Consider the following 6544-nt stretch of genomic DNA (forward strand, 5'->3'; position numbering starts at 1 on the left):
CAATGTGCTCCTATATATTTTTTTGTTTCACTCCCTCAAATCTGCACAAAAACAGGGACCCCAAGGGTCAAGTGCACAACTGTTCCAGTTTTTATCTGTGGAGGGTTTTCAATGCTTGTTCATTCAGAAATAAGTTCCACCAAGTTTAATCAGGCTTACTCCCAGGCAAGAGAGCATATGATTACAGTGTAAGAGCACAAGCCTATGCTGGTTTACTCAGAGGTAAGTCCCACTGTCCTCAAGAAAGCCTAGTCTCTAGAAATGATGTTTAAGATCATAGCCAAAGGAAATTTGATTACCAATTTCCAACATCCTGTGGCTGAGGCTCAGCATTCAAACGTGGTTGAACCTGTTTTGAGTCACACAAAACCATTTGCTAATGGTATCACAGAGCTGTAGCCTCTGTAGCCTGGTTTCAAACACAACAAATGCTTCATCTAGCAGAAAGAGGCATTTGTGACCAGAAACGATTGCTGCACAGTTTTCTTTATGTTAACAAAGCCTTATCAGTTAATGGCTGGCCAAACAAAATAAGTTCAAAAATAACGGATAATACGATAAGGCATTGAGCAGAAGTAAATGGGCAATTTCCTTGGCTGGGGCTCTGCATTCCATTGCCATTCATTTTTGCTTGGAAACCCATGAACTTTGCTTTGTTCAATCCAAGGGCATCATGAAGTGCAATGCCACCAGATCAGTGCTTCACAAGGTTTATGTGGCCATTGCATTATGTGGCAGTTCTGGCCATATTTTCTTCATTGGCACAGAGTCTTCATTAGAGTTAAAGAAATCCATCCCCAATTTTATAATGCTGAATAGATTTCCAAACATGTTTTGGGTGGGCAAATGCTCATGCTAAACACATCACTTCAATATGTATATCTTTTGTAAACTCTAATTCAAAGATGGGGGAACCCGAGAGCCAGTGTGATGTAGCTGGGAGACTGGGGTTCTAGTCCCCAAATGACCATGAAGCTCATTTGGTGTAAAGGTAAAAGGTAAAGGACCCCTGGACTGTTAAGGACAGTCAAAGGCGACTATGGGGTTGCAGCGCTCATCTCGCTTCAGGCCGAGGGAGCCAGCGTTTGTCCACATACAGCTTTCCAGGTCATGTGGCCAGTATGACTAAACCGCTTCTGGTGCAATGGGACACCGTGACGGAAGCCAGAGTGTACGGAAACGCCATTTACCTTTCCACTGCAGTGGTACCTATTTATCTACAGTGGTACCTCTGGTTAAGAACTTAATCCGTTTCAGAGGTCCGTTCTTAACCTGAAACTGTTCTTAACCTGAGGTACCACTTTAGCTAATGGGGCCTCCCGCTGCTGCACGATTTCTGTTCTCATCCTGAGGTAATGTTCTTAACCCGAGGTACGACTTCTGGGTTAACGGAGTCTGTAACCTGAAGTGTTTGTAACCTAAAGCGTTTGTAACCCGAGGTACCACTGTACTTGTACTGGTGTGCTTTCGAACTGCTAGGTTGGCAGGAGCTGGGGCAGAGCAAAGGGAGCTCACCCCGTTGTGCAGATTTGAACTGCCGACCTTCTGATCGGCAAGCCCAGGAGGCTCAGTGGTTTAGACCACAGCGCCACCCACCTCCTTGGCCAGTCACATTCTCTTCCCCTAACCTACATCACAGGGTTGTTGTGAGAATAAAACAGGGAGATAGAGAACCGTGTATGCCATCTCAAGCTGGTTACCTCTTCTTCCCCTGAAGTCCCAGTGATGATTGACCCCATGCTGCTTTCCTCCCTAAGCATAATAGCAGTGCACAGAGACGGGGGCATTTTTCTTAAGGATCACTGGAGGTAAGGTTTAAAGCTCTCCTCTGCCTGTGATTGCCCTTGCACTGGACTGCAGAAAAAGGTTAATCTTTAGCTAGAACTTCACTTCTTCCTATGCAATACGCACATTTCTCTGTGCACAGTTTATGGAAAGATAATCTGCATAATGGCCAGTTCTATGCACATTAACCACTCACATCTTACATAACCCCTAACATACACACACCCCTAATATCCTGCTTCATCAGCTCTCAGCTTTATAAAATGAGAATGAGAAACATGTTTATTGATAATGAGGAAGATAAACGTTGCACTAGAATCAATGTAGAAAACAGCTAACAGTGATGCATGAACAGTTTGATGCCTCATACAAAGCTACTTTTGGAAGCAGGCTGCTAAGCTAAAGCCATTTTCAAGAAATGAACACCTATATTTTAAATAAACAAGACTCTTATTCTAGGGGAATGACTAATAGGATTAGAATATGCTTTTTGTGCTTGTTTCTGGCTGAGTGATTTTGTTGGGAGGATTGTGATGGATTGGATCTCTACCAGCATGCCATTATTTTTATTGACTGAAAGGCATATGTGGGTGGGTACCGGTGCTGAATCAGCTTTCTGAGAAGACCAAGCAGCCTCTGTATTGCTGGCTGCACAACATTGCTGTGATAGGCAACAGGGAGCGTACATGCCCCTTTCCTGGAACATGTGGCATGTTATCAACAAACAAGGTGGACCATTGATCTGTGTTAGTCCAGTCACTCCCTTTGTTCCTTGTTTGGTTACTGAAGTCAGTATCCGGGAACAGTCACCGTATAAGCACCGCAAACATATTATCTGATATTGCAAAGTAGTATAGGGGGCAGTAGTCATGTAATGAAGCCTAGCAGGGTAAGCCCTACACAAAGGCTTCTGCTTCCCCACATCTCCTCCTCCTGCTGCACAAACCCCAGAGAAGAACCCCCTGGACAGTGGTAAGAGGAGGAGAGCAGGGAATTACTCTGGCGAGCTGAAAACATTTGTTACAGGGCTGGCCCACACACCTGCCATCTGAACTCCTCATATAGCAGAATCCACTGGAGCAGCAAATCCTGATGTAGATCTTTACCCTCCCCCCAGCCCCCCATTTCTGATGTAGATTTTCACTCATTCCTTCTCTGGAGAGGAGAGAGGGTGCCATTTTGTGGTTTACCTCAAGTGCTAAAGTGTCTTGGGTCGGCCCTGATTTGTCACAGCACTGTGTTGAATTCCACCCTTGGCATTTCACTTGTGATGCTTAAATAAACCTTGGCAGTTCTGTCATGGATGAATGTTCTAAATATCAAGGTAAATTTAACATTTGTGCTGAGGCAATCGGGTATACTAATAGTGAACCCATTCTGCTCATGTGGATCATCACATAGACAATGCAACTTCTTCCACACACGTCAGAGAGATATCAGCAGGCTTGCAGGAAGCCCCAAATGTGCTGAAGTACAAAAGTTTAGAAAAAATACCCAGGAGGGAAGGGGAAAGCCCAAACAGCCAATGAGGAGGAGTGAGCATTGAGTGTCAGGTGGAGGTTCAATGGATTATCCTGGAAAAGGGCAAGACTGGCTGGCCGGCCCCTGGAACAGATACAGTCCATTGGATGGACTCCATGTTGCAACATTTTGTTGCAGCCCCACTGGTTTAAGCTAAAACCGATTGAAGCCTAACTTCTAAATATATTGTGGAAGCCTTGTGCAACCCTGTGGCACCCGAAGGGGAGGTAGTCCTCCCGTGCCCCCTTTCCTCCGCCAGTGTGTGAAAGAGGGTTTAAAGCAGACAGGTATTACTTTTCTCTCCGGTTGTCTTTCAGAGAGGCATGGAGAAGACAGAGGAGGAGAAAGAACCCTATTTGTTCTTTGCTGCGATTAGGAATTCTAAGCAGTTTCAAAATTCTAACAGGAAGCTTTCATTCTCGATCCCCAAAGGAGGTTTTCTTAAGCACCTTATGCCTCATCCTTAATAAGGGACTTCTACCATGTGCTCTCTTCCTCCATTTTATTCTCAACAGCGACCTGCAAGGGGGGAGAAATCTCTTCATGAATGGTTTTCAAGGGTCCCCCGTAGCCCTTGTTTAATCATTTTTAATTTTCTAGTTTGCTGTAACAGCCTTTTAAGAACTTAGAAAGAACATTGCCTCCTCTGCCAATTTCCCCCTTTAGCTTCGATGATCACTTCTATAGCTTCCCATCCCCAACCCCCGTACTTGTTGCAACAGTGTAGAAATAGTGCCCATATGTTCAGGGTTTATTTGTCCATTAGCTAACCTAGGACCAGGCAAAATGATTTGCTTACTATGTGGTTCCATCACTGAGTAGGGTGGCTAATCCAGGACAAACCGAAGACATTTTGCTGACCATTGCACACCTAGAAGCCAATCAGACCAGCAGCAGAGGAGGATTTAGGAGAGCAAAACTAGTTCAGTTGCATTGGGCTCCTCGCGGGTGCTGCAACTACAGTATTATGTAGAATGGAAGGCAAGAGGTGGGGAGCACCAAATTTTGGTGTTCCACAGGGTGCTACTGAAATATGAGACCCTAAGCTCCGCCACCACTAGCCCTTAAGCTCAGGGTGGTGGTTGCCATTTTACAGAAATTGCCAATGCAGAGGGGAATCTGGAAAAGGGCCACGGCGAAGGCAAAGCTTAAAACCCCTCCCCATGCTAGCAAATTATAAACTAGCAATTTGTGTAAAAAAAACCAAATAATCTGGTAGTTAGGGACACAGATGTGTAGCTAATGCATAATCAAGTTTGCTCCTTCTTTCGCCACAAGCACACAACCCAAAAATGGAAAGCATCCAGTGGAAAAGGCAACAAAAAGGAGAACCATTCTCAAGATGCTGAAGAATAATGCAGCTTTTATTTATGCCCAATGCATTTTGGCCCAAACAGGCCTTTCTCAGTGGTGAGTGACGTGCACAACGTCAGCATGGTGTGTGCATGTTGCACGGCCCCAGTCCCCTCGATTACAGGGACAAGCCAGCAGAAGAGAGGGAGATGCATCGAGGGAGGAGAGGGACAGAACCAGTGCTATTTTTCTGGAAAAAGAGGTGCCGTAACTCACCATGAATACCTCCCTTGTTCTCTTAGAATGGCAATGGCGCCCACCTGAAAGGTGTCAGAACTGAGTTCCATCAAGTTCTGGCTGAAAAAAAGCCGTGGGCAGAACATTACGATACACAAGGAAAAGTCCTTGCACAGATGGAATATTTTGCTCAGTGCTACGTTGAATATAACACAATGCGGCTCCAAACCTTCTGTGGTCCTCTAAACTCCTGCGCAGGAATCATGGAGGTGAATGGATAGGGATGTCTGAAGTGCTGCAGCCTGAATCAAGAGACTTGTGAAACACAACAGTTAAATCAATGATTTGCAGCAGGGTCTATGAACTTCAGAGCAGTTCTTGTGTGGCCTGGTGTGACCAGAGAAATGTTGGAATAATCTATTTTGCAAGGTGCTGGGACCTTTTAATTCAGCAGTATTATTCATCCCTAAAATGATGTGTGATTTTACACAATTCTTTGTCCAAGATATGAAGTGGAAACCTATAGTGTATCAGCCAGTCCATTCCTCTTTATCCCATCTCTTTTGATAAGCTGTGAAGACATGTTCACATCAACCTGCTTTACGTTGGCAGAAACTCAATGTAGATACTCACCAGTTTTCAAACAATCACTGGATATTTTTAGAGAATGGTCTGTGTTTTTCCAATCCTGCAAATCACAGCCAAGATCACAGCCAGTCGTCCCCTCACCCCCTTATCTTAATAAAAGCTTTCATTACAGTGAGATTAGAAGACATGCATTTCTCTTCTGTTTTTCACAGCAATTCCCAAAACAGAAATTGTCATTTGTATGGAGAAGGTTGGGAAGATGGATTTTGCTTATTCCAGTTTGTAATGAAACAATTACAGTGGTACCTTGGTTTTCGAATGTAATCCATTCCGGAAGACCGTTGAAGTTCCAAAATGTTTAACAACCAAGGCACAAAGGGCGATTTGCAAATTTAATAGAGAAAATTGAGAAAAATAACATATACACTCAACGGAAGCCATTTGACTTCCAAGGTGCGTTCAAAAATGGAAGCATTTACTTCTGGGTTTACAGTGTTCGAAAACTGAAAGGTTTGTCAATGGAGACGTTTGAAAACTGAGGTACCACTCTACTTGATGCAAGCCAACCATGCTTGCAAATGCTCTCTTTCAGGCCTTGTAGATAATATACACAGCATATGTAAAGTATTGCACTTGGGCAAAAAAAAATGAGAGGCACAAATACAAGATGGGTGACACCTGGCTTGAGAGCAGTACATGTGAAAAGGATCTAGGAGTCTTGGTTGACCACAAACTTGACATGAGCCAACAGTGTGACGCGGCAGCTAAAAAAGCCAATGCAATTCTGGGCTGCATCAATAGGAGTATAGCATCTAGATCAAGGGAAGTAATAGTGCCACTGTATTCTGCTCTGGTCAGACCTCACCTGGAGTACTGTGTCCAGTTCTGAGCACCACAGTTCAAGAAGGACACTGACAAACTGGAACGTGTCCAGAGGAGGGCAACCAAAATGGTCAAAGGCCTGGAAACGATGCCTTATGAGGAACGGCTAAGGGAGCTGGGCATGTTTAGCCTGGAGAAGAGGAGGTTAAGGGGTGATATGATAGCCATGTTCAAATATATAAAAGGATGTCACATAGAGGAGGGAGAAAGGTTGTTTTCTGCTGCTCCAGAGAAGCGG

General features: G+C 44.4%; 1 long non-coding RNA gene across 1 annotated transcript in view; it reads left to right on the forward strand.

Moving 5' to 3' along the window:
• The first annotated feature begins 1347 nt into the window (after positions 1-1347).
• Positions 1348-6544, forward strand: part of LOC308475470 — a 597484-nt gene continuing 592287 nt past the window's right edge. Inside the window, exon 1 of the long non-coding RNA XR_013985232.1 lies at positions 1348-1439. This is a non-coding gene — a long non-coding RNA (uncharacterized lncRNA). The remainder of the gene's footprint in view (positions 1440-6544) is intronic.

The sequence above is a fragment of the Podarcis pityusensis genome (assembly GCF_964106645.2).
Source record: "Podarcis pityusensis genome assembly, chromosome: 1".
NCBI classification, from domain to species: Eukaryota; Metazoa; Chordata; class Lepidosauria; order Squamata; family Lacertidae; genus Podarcis; species Podarcis pityusensis.